At 35.3% G+C, this 19,178-nt stretch overlaps 2 long non-coding RNA genes across 3 annotated transcripts; one reads left to right on the top strand and one right to left on the bottom strand.

Moving 5' to 3' along the window:
• Window positions 1–4,920: 4,920 nt before the first annotated feature.
• On the bottom strand, window positions 4,921–10,392 carry LOC136830622 (uncharacterized). The gene is made up of 3 exons (XR_010850685.1): window positions 10,298–10,392; window positions 7,204–7,341; window positions 4,921–6,089 (listed from the first exon to the last, which is right to left on the bottom strand). It is a non-coding gene; the product is annotated as an uncharacterized lncRNA (long non-coding RNA).
• A 1,004-nt stretch (window positions 10,393–11,396) lies between these two features.
• LOC136830955 (uncharacterized) lies at window positions 11,397–18,964 on the top strand. 2 transcript variants are annotated; one of them, XR_010850775.1, is made up of 4 exons: window positions 11,397–11,612; window positions 12,076–12,159; window positions 12,421–12,601; window positions 18,897–18,964. It is a non-coding gene; the product is annotated as an uncharacterized lncRNA (long non-coding RNA). The 2 variants fall into 2 exon arrangements; XR_010850774.1 differs by lacking the exon at window positions 18,897–18,964 and adding an exon at window positions 14,144–14,891.
• The last annotated feature ends 214 nt before the right edge of the window (window positions 18,965–19,178 follow it).

The following is a 19,178-nucleotide window of genomic DNA, read 5'->3' on the forward strand; positions in this document are numbered from 1 at the left end:
TTCTCATTAGCTATTCCAACAACAGGTATGCCCAGAGTCAAAACACGATAATCTCTGTCTCTGTCTCTCTCTCTCTCTCTCTCTCTCTCTCTCTCTCTCTCTCTCTCTCTCTCTCTGAGAGAGAGAGAGATTAAATGTTGTACCGTGTGAAATTACAAAGAACATTTTCCACGTTTTTCGAATTTTACATCTCTCTCTCTCTCTCTCTCTCTCTCTCTCTCTCTCTCTCTCTCTCTCTCTAAAGAGAGAGAGAGAGAGAGAGAGAGAGAGAGAGAGAGAGAGAGATTATACGCTCTACTCTATGAAATTACAGAAGAATTTTCCTTGTTTTACATATTTTACATTTCGGAAGCCGGTGCCCGGAATCTAATATCATAATATCCTACACCGCCTCCCCCTTCTCTCTCTCTCTCTCTCTCTCTCTCTCTCTCTCTCTCTCTCTCTCTCTCTCTCTCTCTCTCTCTCAGCTTAATTAAGCAAAAGTGTCGTTTTCGCTCGTTCGGAGAAATTTTCATAATTCAGAAACCCTGTCAAATATACGAATTCTATTTCCGCTTTTCGCTCGGAATTCCGAGCGCGTTGCGGAATACGTCCGTGCGGAATGGAGGTCGGAATAGTGTTTATTCACCACACACACACACGTTCTCCCTCTCTCTCTCTCTCTCTCTCTCTCTCTCTCTCTCTCTCTCTCTCTCAAGACGAGCGCCATTATTCTGTGATTTATGAAGACACTGTTGACGAGGTCAGCTGGTCCTATAATTGTCTCGTTTGCTATAGGTGTTTTGGGAGGGGGTGGGAAGGGCGGTGGGGAGGGGAGGGCAAAAGTCAATTCCTAGGTGTTTTGGGAATGGGGTGGGGGGAGGGAAGGTCAAAGGTGAATCCCTAGTTAAAGCAATGCCTGAAGTTGAGTGAACAATTCTCCTTTTAGTGATACGTGGTGTATGTATGTATGCATACATACATACATGCATACATACATATAAAATCACAGCTTGCCTACCATCTAACGTCTTGTAATATCCACGTACCTGGAACCCAAACATCCATCTTGAACGAGGCAAAACAGCATTATCACCCAGTTATCCAGATCCAGGATTATCACTATCAGAGAAGTCTACTTATCCTTGATAATTATCGAAGCCTCAGAAACTCAATTTGCATTCACGGGTTCCTGAAAGATAAGTTGAATTGTAATTGCTTAATTTTGTTAATTATCATATTTGCAAAATCTCTGTGTTTATACGATGAATATTTTGGATGAAAAGGAGACCTTTTTATATTTAACAAAGAATTATATATTAGATTTTACACAATTCATCAACTTTGTAAAATTTTATTTATTTATATATGTGATGAATATTTTGGAAAATGAACTGAATTTTATATGCAAAATTTTATTTATTTATATATGCGATGAATATTTTGGAAAAGGAACTGAATTTTATATGCAAAATTTCATTTATTTATATATGCGATGAATATTTTGGAAAAGGAACTGAATTTTATATTCAGTTACAAAATTTTATTTATGTGATGAATATTTTGGATGAAAAACTGACTTTTATATTTAACAAGAATTCAGTAATGTACAAGATTATGCAATAATCAAATTACTAATAATTTATTCCTCACAATATTGTCATTGTGTTAATAATTTGGACCATAAAACTATAGAATTATATATTATGAACATTAATATCCACTCCATTTGATATTCAAATAGTAAGACCCAACACTCAGAAAACTGGTTCAAAAACTTTACTCACAAACATTAGATACAAACAGGTTACAAACATAATTATAAACACGTCTGTTATGTAAACATCACGGTCAGTGCTTTAGAAAATAAACATACTCAAAGAATACCAGTTTCTAAATATATAAAAATACTATTCGCCTTTTACCAAATACGAATGTAATTGTAATAACTACAATGCCCTCTTAACTTCTACAATTCTTCACACTTCTTGAATTTAACTGAATATAGAATTTAGGCCAAAAGCCAAGCTCTGGGATCTATGAGGTCATTCAGCGCTGAAACCGAAATTGACAGTTGCGCTATGAATCAATTGTTAGGAGAGAGTGGAAAGTAAGATGGAAGAAAGAGAATATGAAAGGAGGTCCAGTAAAAAGGAACGAAAGAGGTTACAGCTACTGGCCTAAGGTAGGCACGCCGCAAAGAACCTCAAGTAATGCCTACAGTGCACCTCATGAGGCGCACTGAGGGCACTAACCCATTACGGCGTCACATTTTTCCTGGATAAGCTCGTCACTACTAAGCCTTAGATCCAAATTCAAGACCCCAAGTAATTCTGACGTCAGCAGATGGTTTTGAATCTGCGCCCGGAGTATCAGAACAAGGTCGCGCTACCCACCTGACCACCGTATTTAAAAGGTGTGAGGAATTCGAGAAGTTAATTAAGAGAGCATTATGGTTATTATAATTGCATTAATTACATCAGATAATTATAGTTTTAGATTCATGGTAAAACTTTGCAACAGAACGAAACTATATTTTAGCTTTCAGAAAGTATATACGGATTTCATATAAGTCACACTAAACGAATTATAAAAAAAGTATATAGGAGTTTTAAGACATAACAATGGAATAAGCTGTATAATAGAAAACTGCCACATTGAACCAATTATTATTTTCCTAAAGTTATTACGGATTTTGTTATATAGAATAACACCCACTTTTTCATGTACCATTGCTCTTCAGGGAGCTCACTCTCTCTCTCTCTCTCTCTCTCTCTCTCTCTCTCTCTCTCTCTCTCTCTCTCTCTCTCTCACCATTGCTGTTAAGGGAACACTCTCTCTCCCTCACTCTCTCTGTCTCTCTCTCTCTCTTACCATTGCTGTTCAGGAAACACTCTCTCTCTCTCTCTCTCTCTCTCTCTCTCTCTCTCTCTCTCTCTCTCTCTCTCCTTTAACACCAGCAACATATCGATTACAGACTCAAGTACAAGTGTGTCAAGTCAAATTATAAACTTAAATACCAACTCATATTAATTATGTCTGTGAACAAACCGACCACTTAAGACTTATTTGCCAATCCTGCAGTTAAGGAAGATACAGGGAACATCACCAGTTTGCATCTATAAGCAATAATCTCATTGCATGCATTGAGAAGTTGTAATTCTCTAATTAAATCTTGCATGCGTGACTTACGTTATCTAATGAGGCCTCTTCGTTTCGTGCGAGTCAATTGTTAAATATTACGATTTAGACTGAGTGTATTGTAAAGTGTTTCGCTGGTCCCCTGATCAGTAGTGGTTGAGAGAGAGAGAGAGAGAGTGTGTGTTTCCCTGATCAGCAGTGGAGAGAGAGAGAGAGAGAGAGAGAGAGAGAGAGAGAGAGAGAGAGAGAGAGAGTGTGTGTGTTTCCCTGATCAGCAGTGGAGAGAGAGAGAGAGAGAGAGAGAGAGAGAGAGAGAGAGAAAGTGTTTCCCTGTTCACCAATGTTAACAGAGAGAGAGAGAGAGAGAGAGAGAGAGTGAGTTTCAATGTTCACCAATGTTAACAGAGAGAGAGAGAGAGAGAGAGAGAGAGAGAGAGTGTTTCCTGTTCACCAATGTTAACAGAGAGAGAGAGAGAGAGAGAGAGAGAGAGAGAGAGAGAGAGAGAGAGATTCCCTGTTCACCAATGTTAACAGAGAGAGAGAGAGAGAGAGAGAGAGAGAGAGAGAGAGATTCCTGTTCACCAATGTTAACAGAGAGAGAGAGAGAGAGAGAGAGAGAGAGAGAGAGAGAGAGAGAGAGAGAGAGAGAGATTTACCAAAGCTGACTATCTTTTAAGGACAGGAATAAGCCCAACACATGCCATGCTAAGGTTAGGTAAATGTAGCCTGGTCAGTAGAACACATTTCACACCAAGAAGCAGTTATAAGACTCTTCCTATTTGCTGTGTAATACTTGTGTATGTATAATACTTGTGTATGTATATCTTCATTAATTATTCTTTGCATCATTTAGCACACGCGTTTTCTATAATCCTTTACCTCAACACTAAGATTAATTAATTTTGCCTTTCCTCGAAAGGTAAGGTAAGGTTTGGTCAAAGACATCAGTCATTCAAAACGCAAATATTCAACATCAAATATTTATTTTTTATAAGCCAATATACTGGCATTTATCTTTACATTAATATTCAGAGAAAACTTGTTTGAATCAAGTTTAATATAATTCTTGGAGCGTTCGCCCTCCGAGCCATCTCACGGCTGGAAAAATGTTATTACCTTCAACAAACTTGTATCCACAATAACGGCACAGAGAGAGAGAGAGAGAGAGAGAGAGAGAGAGAGTGTGTTCCCTGATCAGTAATGGTGAAGACATTTCCCTGAACATCAATGGTAACAGCGAGAGAGCAAGAGAGTGAGAAACATTTTCCAGAACATCAATGGCAAGAGAGAGAGAGAGAGAGAGAGAGAGAGAGAGAGAGAGAGAGAGAGAGAGAATATTCCCTGTTCAGCAATGTTAACAGAGAGAGAGAGAGAGAGAGAGAGAGAGAGAGAGAGAGAGAGAGAGAGAGAGAGAGAGAGATATTCCCTGTTCAGCAGCGTTAAGAGTTTCCTTGTTCCGCGATGTTGAGAGAGAGAGAGAGAGAGAGAGAGAGAGAGAGAGAGAGAGAGAGCGAGCACAGCCTTTGTGTGGGCTGCAGGTAAGATTGTTAATAAGGCAATTCAAGTGTTCTATTTTGAGTCTTCCTTCACAGTATTCTTTGAGACAACTCGCATCCCAAGTGGAGTTATTTAAAAGTTTCCTTCGAATTTCCTGGAACCAAATAACAGCCTATTTTCATTCCAAGTCGAGTTGAAATGACGAGAAGTTCCATCACTTTCATTTCTGTCTCAAGTGACCTTTTCGCCTGGTTTTGTTAAGTGTTACGAAACTGCTTCAGGATGTGTCAGTTGATATATAAAAACATTTAACATTTTTATTTCAAGCGTTTTGCTACAAATTTTAACTTCATACGATTGGCTTTGTCACCGAAGTATATACGTATTTTGGATAACTGCATTTCTCAACAAGAGGTTTTTCAAGTGTCAAAATCAAGAATTATATTTATACACATGTCAAGGTATATATAAATATTCTAAAATGAAAATAAGCTGGCTAAAATACTTTATCTAAAACTATTACTGAATGCTCAAGAAAGCAGTAATATTAAACAGCCCTGTAACAATCATATACAGTAGTGGGATGTTATAGTTGCCATAAACCGCCATCACCATTCCACCTTTTAATGGGTTTGTCACTATTCAAAATATATATAAAAAATTACCATCATGTATTCTTTAGCTTTTAAGTCAAACTTTGGATAAGGTGAATTCACAAATTACACATTACTAAACTCCCTTGCTATAGTTTAAGATACAAGTGTTATCTTTCCAAAATAAAAGCTTAATAACCTTGACATATTAAAGATCTAATTAGGATCACTGACATTACAATAAGAAAATAAAGCCAGTGATTTAGTTTTATTTTCAGTGCTAGACTTAAGCTACACAGCATTAGTTGAAGACCGAACAAGCTAACTTTTCTAGCTTCAGGACCAAAATTATAGCTTTAAGATAAAAGCTTAATATCCTTTTGACATGACACTTAGAAAATAAAGCCAATGATTAGTCTCCCAGCTACACACACAGGAGTCTGAACTTCCATATTTCTATTTGAACATACGGAATGATATTCCGGTTTTAAACATTCAAATTCAACTTTAAAAATCAGTTTCATGACAATGCATATAAACTTAAATGATCCTGGTCAGTTTAAAGTAAAATATTTAAGAGATTTGTTCAGAATTTGTATTAAGGGAATGCGTTGGTAGCTACGTGGCACAGTATCAAAATTAGTATACACATTCATATATACAATTAAAGGCCTTAGTAAGCATCATTTGAATAATTAAGGGGCAAATTCTCACGCTGGGACAAGTGATAATGTGAAATTCAGCAGTGTTAATCCAGGAACCACAACTCACCTCATTGAATTTATTATCTTAGGCTTAAAGCAACGTCCTCTGCTGGCAACTAGGCCTAGTACTGTCTAGGAATAATCTTCAATAATTTTGCTCCAGTAAAACCTTTACCTGTAAGGAGAAGGAACAGCGGTAGAAAGAAAACACCAAAATCCTGACTTCTCCCACACCCAAAATCCTGACTTCTCCCACACCCAAAATCCTGACTTCTCCCACACCCAAAATCTGATATATTTGATTACTTCAATAGCTAAATAACATTTCAAATATTACTCAAACTCAGACAAAATACTTTTAAATCCTTTAAAAGGCTTTCAAACAAGACTCAGCCTAACAGCCAAGCAACACTAACCCTATTATTGTGGAAGTTAAGAAGACTAAACTACGGAGCTGAAATATCTAAGGCCTATAAGCAAATCAACTATTTAATCTAATGCTAAGCTTTAAGAAACAATGGCTTAATTATAAAGCTGCTTTATAATAGTGGTAAAGCCTTGTATATATAGGTATAGTAATACAGATTGGCTTACTGCATTGACATTTGAAAACTAAAGTTAAAGGGTATAAATTTAAACCTTGAAGTTACTAAGCTTTACATCAAATTAGTTACGTGAATCAAAACGGTATAGTGATAATTTTTTGTTATGTATAAAAATTTTTAAAAATCTATCTAGGATGTAATATTTCCGTTCAATTTTGCTTCAAGTTTTACTTCAAAAATATTAACTAAAATTACGTCAATGTATCTCAATATGTTTAGTACATTTCTCATAAGTTAACGTCCCTCAAGAGAATGTTCGTCAAATTTTATCAAATTTAAAACTAATTAAAATTTGACGTTGCGTTCAAGTTCACCAAAAAACAAAAAGCATTGAGGTCAAAAGGTCATGTTAACGTGCTATCTCCGGTTTAAGGTCATATTTCACTAGATTTTAAAGTCTTTTAAAGTTTAGAAAGCCAAAAATAATGACTATAAACACCAAAACCACAAGAATTTTGGCAACAGGAGAACAACTTTGAAAAATGGCTACTCTCATACACTCACCACCTGAAAGGGAAAAGTTTTAATGAGTTTTTTGGATGTTTGGGAACCTCCCACGAACCTGCCCTCGTGGTCCTAGGACTTGAGGGCAGGGCACGAGAGGCTTGGGGGCCTCCACCCGGTGGAGGTAAAAGAGAGGGGAGGGGGAATTGGTTGATTGATACGAAAAATATTTTGTCTCACCTTATCAAAGGATCCGATTGTTAAAGTAGACTTGTGTCGTAATTTATTGTCTATCCACTGTTGTATTTGGACCGCCTGAATTCTTGGGACCGCCTGAACCTCACTTGGCGAATTTTTGACTTCAGAAAGTTGGAACACCTGAAAATACATACAAATTAGCATAGATACACACGCTTACCATACATGTTCACTCTTACTGTAATTAATTTAAATACTTAAAATATCTTAATGTAATTACATTCGGCATAATTTAAACATTTTAAAAGCCATGTAACATCTTTACACAGGGCATTAATACGAATTATCAGCTGTAATCAAATAACTCTCATTGACTATTCTCGCAAACCCCATCCACAACCATTCTCGCAAAACCCCATCCACAACCATTCTCGCATACCCCATCCACAACCCATTCTCGCAAACCCCATCAATTCTCACAAACCCCATCCACAATCATTCTCGCAAACCCCATCCACAACCATTCTCGCAAAACCCCACCCACAACCCATTCTCGCAAAACCCCATCCACAACCATTCTCGCAAAAAACCCCATCCACAACCATTCTCGCATAACCCATCCACAACCATTCTCGCAAAACCCCATCCACAACCATTCTCGCAAACCCCATCCACAACTCGTTAACTGGAAAATAAGCTATATCGGCCTTGACCTGAAAAAGTTAGAAGTACTTAGCACGGAAAACTTAAAAACCCCTGTGCCACAGGGCTTCAAATTATATTGCAGCAGTAAAAAAAATAAAACTTGGAATTCATTGCATTTTATAAGAAAAGTTTGAGTTCAATAAGAACCAGCAATTAAAACTTCCGTCAAGATTTTAAAGATAAGCATTCAATTTGAGTCTTATTAAAACTTGGTCAAGATTTTATTGAAAGATGAACTCTTGGGAAAGATACGTTAAGTTTGCCTGCTATTAGTATTATCTTGCGAATGCTGATATTGCAAAACATCAGGGAAACTCCAACGATAACAAAAAGTGATAAGATATTAACTGGTAGGGCCAAGTTTTTACTATAACTAAAAAAATTTAATTTAAAAAAAACAGTTAACCTATTTTTTTCTAGAAAAAACTATATATTTTTTAGAAAAAGACCAGTATATACACCTTAATTCTCAAAAATAGTCAATTGATTTTTAGAAATAACAGTATACATATTTTTTTTTTGAACCAGTATATAAACTAGTATGTATTTTGCTTTTAAGCAAAACCAGTTTATGATAAAAACCCAAAAAATATATCTACATATATAACAAAACTAGTATGTATTTTGCTTTTAAGCAAAACCAGTTTACGATATACACCCAAAAATATATATATATATATATATATATATATATATATTTAAACAATCACAAGTTGAACTTAAAGCCAAACCTTAAAACCAAACAACACAGCACTAACGTCTGCTGAAGTCGAGAACAACTTCATTTCCTCCAAGTAATTACTTCTCGAGACAACCATTCATCATCATTAACCATCCTGGTTCCTCTCCAGGAACCCCAAAAATATTAGCAAGCTAAACAAACGCTTCTTCGGTCACAGTTACGAGGAATTATTAGTCTGTATAATACGCAGTTCAAAAGTTGCACAAACATTCCTGGAATTTTTTTGATTTACACAAACCATTCCTGGAATTTTTTTGATTTACACAAACCATTCCTGGAATTGTTTTGATTTACACAAACCATTCCTGGAATTGTTTTGATTTACACAAACCATTCCTGGAATTTTTTTTATTTACACAAACCATTCCTGGAATTTTTTTGATTTACAAAAACCATTCCTGGAATTTTTTTGATTTACACATACATTCCTGGAAATTTTTGATTTCCACAAACATTCCTGGAAATTTTTGATTTACACAAACATTCCTGGAATTTTTTTATTTACATAAACATTCCTGGAAGTTTTTGATTTACACAAACATTCCTGGAAGTTTTTGATTTACATAAACATTCCTGGAAGTTTTTGATTTACGCAAACATTCCTGGAAATTTTTGAAGAAATCACACGCTCCACTCGTCACCAACAAATGCCACGTTCTAGGGGGCCCAAAAAATATTAGCACACCAAACGAACAAAATATGACCATGTAAGCCTAACAAGAAATCAGCCTAAAAGCAGTGGTTCCCAACCTTTTTCGACCATGCCCCACCTAGTTTTTTTGGCATCCTGATGCCCCCTTGTGGTGACATTTCTTATTGATAAAAAAGTGAACGCTTCTTCACGTGGAGGAAGCCTAAAAAACCATTAACTTATTTTAAACACTCTCGAATTCCCCCCCCCCCCTTAAAAATCAAATAAACTCTCTTGTGGGGCATACGCCCCACGTTGGGAACCACTGGTCGATTACCACATTAACAAGCAATCTGTTCAAGATATGCAGTAGCGAAGATGAAGGATTTATCACCAATATGCCTAGAGTACTATTCGTCGCCATTAACCATTCTGCCAACTTCTAGAAACCCAAAAAAACATTTGCACACCAAACAAGAGTTTATTCGGCCACAATAAGAAGGAATTAATCCATATAATATGTAAAATTTAAATAGAAAAAGGATTTAAAAAATATTCCTCTAAACAACTGAATAAATAACTTGGTTCGTCACCAACAATTCTGCACATCTAAAAACTTTATTTACTCACAATGACAAGAAATTAACTGATAAAGTACTAGACCCAGTTAAAAACAGTAACTAGGAATTAACCTACAAAATACCACTGCAGACCCAAAGTTAAAAAAGTATTTAACACGAATATATATTGAATACTATTGTCCCCATTAACCATTCTCCCACTTCCTAGGAACCCCCAAAAAACATTAGGACACTAGGCAAAAGATAAATCAACAATGACAAAGAATTCGACTATTACGTACCTACTGTAGTTCCCGAGCTCAGGGAGGAACTAACACCAATAACTTGGCAAGTAAACACTTATATCACCACAATAATTAGACTAAAAATATACGGTCCCAAAGTAAACAAAACACTTAAAACACAATATACCACAAATACTAGAGTAATAACTGAACATGAACAAGGAACAAGACTAAAAAATACATAATACCAAACCTTAATACGGATGAAACACCAATAAACCACTTCACAATTTAAAAAAATAACTAAAAGCACGATTCGTTCTCAGCCTGATACCAGTTCCTTCTGACGTCACAGCCAAGGACCATCAAATCATCATGACGTGGCAAAGGCGACGTACACCAGACACAAACACTTCTTCCTCTTCTTCTTCTTCTTCTTCTTCTTCTTCTTCTTCTTCCCGTTTTCTCTGAGGGGAGACGAAGACAAAACTTCTTCATCTTCCCGTTTTCTTTAAGGGAAGGCTAAAGTAGACCCATTTCGACGGAAAATTCCAGATTTTGAGGTTGGATTGCATGAATAACTGATCAGATTGACCGACAATCGGTTTGAGAGAGAGAGAGAGAGAGAGAGAGAGAGAGAGAGAGAGAGAGAGAGAGACAGAGAGAGGGTGAATTAAGCCTCTTGTAGTTAACAAATTGACTACGCTAATGTAAAGGAGAGAGAGAGAGAGAGAGAGAGAGAGAGAGAGAGAGAGAGAGAGAGAGAGAGAGAGAGGGAGAGGTGAATTAAATTTGCTGTAACTGCAGCTTGACTGCGTTACAATATCAAGGAGAGAGCGAGAGAGTTGGGGGGGGGTGAATTAAACTTCTTGCAATTCACAAATTGACTACGTTATAGTGTAAAGGAGAGAGAGAGAGAGAGAGAGAGAGAGAGAGAGAGAGAGAGAGAGAGAGAGAGAGAGAGAGAGGTGCAAGAAGTGTTCGTAATTAGCACTTTCACAGCGCAAGTATATAAAAAATACTTCTCTCTTCGTAACAATACATCCAATTAAATCAATATTTTTCCATTCTCCATACATGAATAAACAAAAAATAAGTCTACAGCAATTCACGAAAACCAATTTTACCAAACAACCGAATACAGACGAATCAAAGACGCAAAACAAAGAGCATTAACAAATCCTATTCAGACTTCCTCCCCGCTCAGAGAAAAGCAAGGACTCGTCATTACGCCACAGGTGTAGATTTTGTCGTTCTTCCCTGATTTGATGATCCTTGGCGCGGCGATGACGTCACGAGACCCAACGCGTAAACACGTCCATTGTTCTGAAGTGTTGCTCCGGTGGTAAGGAGGTTTGTTTGTGTGGCTCGGCGTTAGGACTAAGCGTGTTAATTTAGCTGCATAGATTCGTTAAGGGAAGTAGATTCGTTAAGTGCTTTGGGACTAGGCGTGTTTATGTGGTTGCTTGGGTACGTTAAGGGAGTACTTTTTTGTCTAGACGTTTCCAGGATTTTATCCGTCGGGCATTGTGGCCTCCTAGTGTTGTGTTGTGCTGAGTATATGTGAAGTAAGTTTTAGTTTTATATAAGGTTTTTATACTTAGATTCTTGGTTTTAATGTAATTGCTTGTAGTAACAAAGTGTATTTTATATTTTGATTTTTAGTTCCTTGGTTATAATGCTTACAGTAAGTTTTTGTTGCTTTAGTTTGCAGAAATGTTTCAATGAGTACTGGTTAAGTTTAGCTTTTAGCTTCGTGTGCAGTTACTTAAATCACCTTTGTGTTTTGTAGACAGTTACGGTTTTAAGGAATTTTGGTACATAAATCTTAACTTTTAACTTTTGAGTGCTTTAATCTAGTAATGCTGAGTAAAGTTACTTCAAGTTTTATATATTTAACTCCTAATTATTGTCCGTATATTATTAGCAGCACTTATTAAAGGTTTTTGTTCAGTTTTTCGTTTATTACAAAACTGAGAATCTTATGCATCCATAACTTTGTACCGTACTACAGTTCGTGGATTATTTCAGGATCTGTCTGTACCCCAAAATTTTTCCATAATATTGTGGATTTGGATTTTCCGTTCACAGCTGGGGAACTAATTGGTTTTTGTGGTAAGTGTTCAGTAATAGATTTTTTAGTTATTTCCTACCAATTCTGAAGTTAGTACATTGGTTTTTTTCAAGGTTTGCTTGAAATAGTCAGTGATATATTTTATCTGCGGTTTTTATTAACTTGGAATGTGCTATTCTTCTTCACTGGAAACCAGTTGAATAAAATTGAAACTTAATACAATAATTAGGTTGAAATGATCAACGAAAATCATTAAAGCTGAATAAAATTGATTAGTGTTATAATGAACAACACTATTTCAGGTCCTCGTGCATCCGGAGCAGTTCGTGAAACCAGGATGAACTTCTGCAAAACTATTTTAAGTCGCTCAAGAACTGAAGTTCAAACTCTCTAGCCAGGGTAACTTCGTCCCAAACTCCAACAGTGAAAAATGAAATATTTACCTCCAAGTTTGGCTAAAGAAACTTGTCATCTTGACCAGAGGTAAATATTTACTTTAACCAACTATCCGAACCAGTTTTTTTTTTTTTTTTTACTTCACCCTACAGGGGCTGGTGCCCCTTCCATGCCCCGTCCCCTAGGTCTTAGGACCTGGGGGCAGGGTCGTGGGTGGTTTCAAACTAATTGCCTCTTCAATTTCAGGTGGGAAGCGTCATAGTTTCTGCTCTTATGAACTGAGGCACCTTTAGTGTTTTAATGATTGAGTATAGTAATTTTTAATGTAATAATATGTAGTAAACTTATTTACTGTAAAATTGCGGATAGTTAACTTTTGATAGTTATTAATAGTAGTTTTTCTGGTTAAGTGGTTTTTAAAGTAATTTTATTATGCTTAATTAGTAGGTGACTTTTAACGTAAAGTTGTCAAGATTTGAATATATAATTACTTATACCAATGTAATTTATTTTGAGTCGAAAGTAACTAAACTAAATAGGTTTGAAAATTTAACAGTAAACTTAGTTTTGCAATTTTTATGTACTTGTGAAAGGACATTAACTTCTGAATGATTTTTGAATAAACTAATGCCGTAACTATTATTAGCTTTTCAGTACTTTAACTAAAATCTTTAGTTTTTTTATATATGACTTTGATTTTGACGTTTTAATGGTCATTCAACGTGAATTATAGTTACCTTAGTTCGAATTAACGTATGATTTTTTGCATAAATCATTGTTTAACTTTCTGGAATATTTCAAAATTACAGTGTCTTAAAAACAATTACGGTGTTCATGCAATGAACTGAACTATTATTGAAAACTGGTGATTGGTTGTACGCCAGAAATGTCTAAAAACCTGTCATTTATTATTAGTCTTTATGCTTCGTCTCTGGACATTTGTTTCCTGGCCAATCCTGTTTCCTTCAAACTTGCTGTCCAGCCTCTCTCTAAGTTGGTGCAACTGTAGGACTCGCTCCCAGTCCCACTTTTAGGACCTCGTGCCTCATCTCTTGTTTTCTGTATCTCTGCCTTGCTGTCCAACCACTCTAAAACTCCTCATTTTCAATGTCTTGAAACGCTAGATGGCCGAAAGTGCCCAAGTGCTTGGCATCTGAGCCTAAATTTCATTGAAATCACAAACTAGTGTGGTTGGCAACTCAAGTGTCTTCTCCCATTGTTCTATGTAACATGGGCTAATTGATTTGTACATTGTGCTAGCTGTGCAATTTTTTGGGCTACCCTTGTCTGCCTTAATAGCACTCGTTCTCAGTCCTTGGGTCTTAAGTCTTTGAAAGTGGTTTGTATAGTTAAAATTCTGGATCTAGTGTGATAGTTTTAGTTCAGCAAGGTTTTAGTTCAGCAAGGTTAATAACCTGTTTTACTTATTACAGTCTTCAAAAGATTTGTTTTGCAGAGTTAATGACCTTTAGTCTTAAATTTGTTAATTGTCATAAAAATATTCCTCTTTTTTTTGCCAAGTTAATAACCATTTTTCTAAGTCTTAGTTTTTTTCGAAACCAAGTATTCAAAATATAATTTCTTTTTTTTGCACTATTATCCTTTCTGGCGCAGTTTTGTTCATTACAGGAATGGGTTATTTGAGCTGAGATAAAGTATTCATACTTTGTTGCTGATGGCTTCTGCCCCATGCTTTTGACCCACGATACTTTTTGAACGAGGTGAGAAGTGGACCCTGGAATTATTGTTCACGTGAATTGTTAATTGTTTTGTATTGATGTCCTTGAAAATGACACTTCATTGATTGTTTTTGTATGATACACATGTTAATTTTAATGCTAAAACAGTATATTATGCTGAAACTGATATATTTCCTGATTAAGTAAATAACACTTCAGTGATTCAGCTTTTTTACACTAAAATAGCATTTTAGGCTCAAACTTTACTTTGATACAATATTGATAAAACACATTTCAAGTACAACAGCCCTAGGGTACTCCAAATCAAACTGTTCATTAAGATTTCGCATCCAAAATGTCATTACAGTACATTAAGTGCCATTAGTTGGTAATATTAATTTTCCTAAGGTGTTTGGTCTTTTACTCTCTCAATACCTCAAAGTGGTTGAAGTCAGTAGTTTTCTTATGAATTTTCTTTCATTTTTACTTGATAATTTAATGGAAGTATTAACGAAGTTCTTAGTGTATTTTATAAAATCTGTCTGCAGAGAATACACTTTCAGCACATAGGAAACTTTTAATCTAAGAAGGGTATAGTTCAAGAATTTTCTGGAGATCTAGTGCTAACGAGTGTTGGTTTCCTGAAATAATTGCAGGAATTATCAATGGTCTTGTTTTCCTGAACTTGATAAACTTAATTGCTGATATGTCTAAAATAGTCGTTTAGAGTAAAAAAATCAAGATTGATACATGAAATCTCAGTTTGCACCAGACTGAAGTTCTGTTCTATAAATGTGTTAAACGAAATTATATAAGACGAAAGGATTGTGGTTTTTCTCCTTGAAAAGTTGGTATAATGTTGCAAAAATTTTTGCATGCACATGAGAGCTCCCAGCCAAGCAGAAGTACTAAACTGTTTTAAGCAGAATAATGAATTTATATTTAGAAAACTTATGTAGTTTCTATGGTAACGTCATTCATCAATGAAAGAGAAATTGAGAGGAATAGAAAGGTTTGAAAGGTGTAACAGGTTTTGTCTCACAATAGCACCAAAACAATTGTTAGAGAGGGTTGATGAAAGTGAGAAGAGAATGTGAATGAAGGTAGCCAAAGGAATGAAAGAGATGGCAGCTAGGGTCCCTAAGGTACGCCGCAAAAAGCCTTTTAAGTTATGTCTACTGTGCACTGCGTGAGGTGCACTGGCAGCTTTAACCCACTTAAGGGTAAGACACATAAAAAAATAAGACAAAAATAAAAACTCCATTCAAAAGATGGATGTTAAGGTTCTCAAGTTAAGTTTCCCAAACTTGGTGGAGTAAGTTTAGCGTTAAATGCAGCAGAGAGGAGAATTATAATTTGCAAGGGAATACTTTAGGCTTCATAACTAAGTAGCTTTGTTCCAACTTCTCATACACCTGGGGACTTTCTGCCCAGCCGTCAAAAGGACTTTCTTCCTTGAAATGTTATCAGCAAGGAAGACAGGCTGCTCTGAAAATAGGAAGTTGATCAAGGAATTGTTGACTGATCTACTAAACTCTATTTTGACGTCAGTTCACCATATTTAGACGATTATTCTTGTCAGCTGTTGTGTGCGAATAGATAAGTCTCTCTCTCTCTCTCTCTCTCTCTCTCTCTCTCTCTCTCTCTCTCTCTCTCTCTCTCTCGTCAGGCGTTATGCAAATAGCTTCTCTCTCTCTCTCTCTCTCTCTCTCTCTCTCTCTCTCTCTCTCTCTCTCTCTCTCTCTCTCTCCCACCAAATTCAGCCACGTTTTACCAGAAGCCTTAGACATAACTAAGATTTCTCCTCCTCCCGTCGAATTTTAGGCCTAATTATATTAACTTGGCAATTAATCTACCGAGAACCTTAACATCAAACGGCAATTATGTTAATCGGTCTGACTTAACTGAGACAAATGCCTTTAGGATATAATCCTCGAATATTCCTATCCTTGCTGCAACCCCTTATCATTCCTTTTACTGTACCTCCATTCTCATTATCCGTCTTCCATCTTTTCATCCACCCTCTCCTAAACATCTTTCAAACTTACCTACTGTCAATTTCCTTACCCAGCGTTGAATGACCTCATAGGTCCCAGTGCTTGGCCTTTGGCCTAATTTCTATATTCCAATCCTCTCGTGAATTGATGGCTGGACCCTTGTTAATGACTTGGGCAGAGGTCACTTGTCTCGTTTAAGGTCAGATATATCATGGAATTGGGGAGATTCCAGACGTGAACTGTCAAAGAGAAGGTTGATTAAATAAGGTAGAAAATGTCCCTCATTTGAAAATGAAATTGTTTTTGCATTACTGAAAAAAAAGTAACTGTGTATGTATATGTATAGGCTACATATACATATATACATATAGATTTAATGCTACAGAGGTCTCGGATATTCTCAGCGTAAATTAGCCCCCGACCCCTAAATACAATTATGCATCTTAGGGTATAATTTAGGGCAATTAATCTAAATTACCTCAGAGAGATTTTAAACGTCTCAATTTATAGGGTCAGCTCCTCCTCCTCCTCCTCCTCCTCCTCCTCCTCCTCCTCCTCCTCCTCCTCCTCCTCCTCCTCCTCCTCCTCCTCCTCCTCCTCCTCCTCCTCCTCCTCCTCTCCTCTCAGTTTATAGTAGTAATTGTCTTTGAAATAAGAATTTGACGTGAATTTAACATATACAAATATATTATGTATATATATACATATGCATATACATGCATACATAACACACTTGGTCACGTGACTTTTAATAACGGAGTCAGTCTAGTCTGATATCAACTGACAGACAACTGAATTACAAGACTGAGAAGAAAATCCAGAATATTTTCACGTATTTCCTGAATTATGAAACTTGACTCAATATTTCATTTTTTCTCTGCAGTAATATTTTGAATGAACAAGAATAACGAATAATGACAATTGAAAAATTAAGTTGAAAATAAGGGACATCTTCATATTTCTCTCTCTCTCTCTCTCTCTCTCTCTCTCTCTCTCTCTCTCTCTCTCTCTCTCTCTCTCTCTCTCATCTAAAAACACGACAACACATCATATCTCCCTTTTTCCCGTTTGACTTGACACCGCCATTATTCATTTCCTTGAGTGGAGAGTTTTAGCGTTAATATATCTGACCTTTTCTTCCTCGCCTCTTCCTCCTTTCGCCTTTCCTCCTCTTCTCCCTTCATTCCCTGTTACCATCTTCGCTAGCTTTTGCGGTTTCTCCCTACTGTCCCCAATCAGTGGTGTCTCTTATGCATGTATCAGCTATAATTCAGATTGGCGTTGCTGCATTGCTGTACTTTAGCAGCATGAATTTGGAATGGGAAATATGCATTTAAGTTTACAAAGGTTTTCACCAGTTTCTGAAGCTTTGTCCTACTGTCGCCAGTCAGTACTGTTTCATCTGCATATATCAGCCGCAACATGTTAGCATTGCCATACATATTCGTTAGTATTAAAGCCTACAAATTTTCCAATATACTTTTATTGCAAAGGTCATTGACTGACTTTCCGTTCCAGTTGTCAGTCGAAAATCTGTAATAATGGAGTAAGAAATTGTAAAAATTGTCATTTTTAAATATAATTATTTCCCATTCTATATCAAAAACACTATGAGGTCATTGTTCGCAGTCTTTAATATAATCAGCCCGACCGGAAATAGAATCGTTTCACAGTTAATTTCAACCAAATTAGCTCCAAAGGTCATTTGCCAATAATGACAGCTGGGCTGTTTAATTACGTAATTATCACTGCTTTCTGGATTAAGTGTGATTCTGGGAGAGTAATGGATGTCATTAATTCAACTTTTTCATTGATTCGTCTTCCCCGTATGCAATTTATTTTTTTAACATGATGATTATAAGAGTCACTTATTTATAAAGTTCAAACAACGGTTTGCTTGTGATTTTTTTTTTACTGAATGATGGGTTTTTAATAATGGTTGTAATATTACTTCATGTTTTTTTTTTCGTGGATGGATCTTCGTAAATAGATACTTGTTAATTTACTTATAAAATTATTCCACTAATAGTTTTGCTGACAAAGTGGAAGTTTATATATATATATATATATATATATATATATATATATATATATATATATATATATACATATATATTGTATACATATACATATATATATATATATATATATATATATATATATATATTTTATATATATTATCTTTCAAAATATCAGCACCAATCACCCTTGGAACAGAAATGAATTTCTGACTCACGTCAGGATCGAACCCAGGTCTTTCAATTGGCAGCGGTCTTGTCTTTCAATTGAAAGACCTGGGTTCGATCCTGATGTGAGTCAGAAATTTATATATATGTATATATATATATATATATATATATATATATATATATATATATATATATATATATATATACATACTCCATCTGTCCAATTTATATTTTCAATTAATTTTGTCGATTTTATAATAATAATATTCTATATTTTTTTATTTTAATAATAATATTCTAGTTTTCCTGATTACACGTGAATGCATACCCCGTACGATAGCACTTTATTATTATTATTATTATTATTATTATTATTATTATTATTTCTGAATTTTAAACATTCTTTAATCTTAATGATTTCATGTTAAATGTATTTCCTGTGCAATATTACTGTATTATTATTATTATTATTATTATTATTATTATTATTGAATTTTAATATACTGTATCTTTACAGGGACTGACGACTGAGTGTCTACAATTCCTACATAATCTACAGATCGACAGGCAATAGCAAGTGCATAGGTAAGATTTTATTTAGCTTTAAATTTATGCATAAAATATTTCCAATATACTCTGTGTGTATGTATATATATATATATATATATATATATATATATATATATATATATATATATATATATATATATATATATATATATATATATATATATATATATACATATATATATATATATATATATATATATATATATATATATATATATATATATATATA

Source organism: Macrobrachium rosenbergii, chromosome 47, assembly GCF_040412425.1.
Source record: "Macrobrachium rosenbergii isolate ZJJX-2024 chromosome 47, ASM4041242v1, whole genome shotgun sequence".
Taxonomy (NCBI): Eukaryota; Metazoa; Arthropoda; class Malacostraca; order Decapoda; family Palaemonidae; genus Macrobrachium; species Macrobrachium rosenbergii.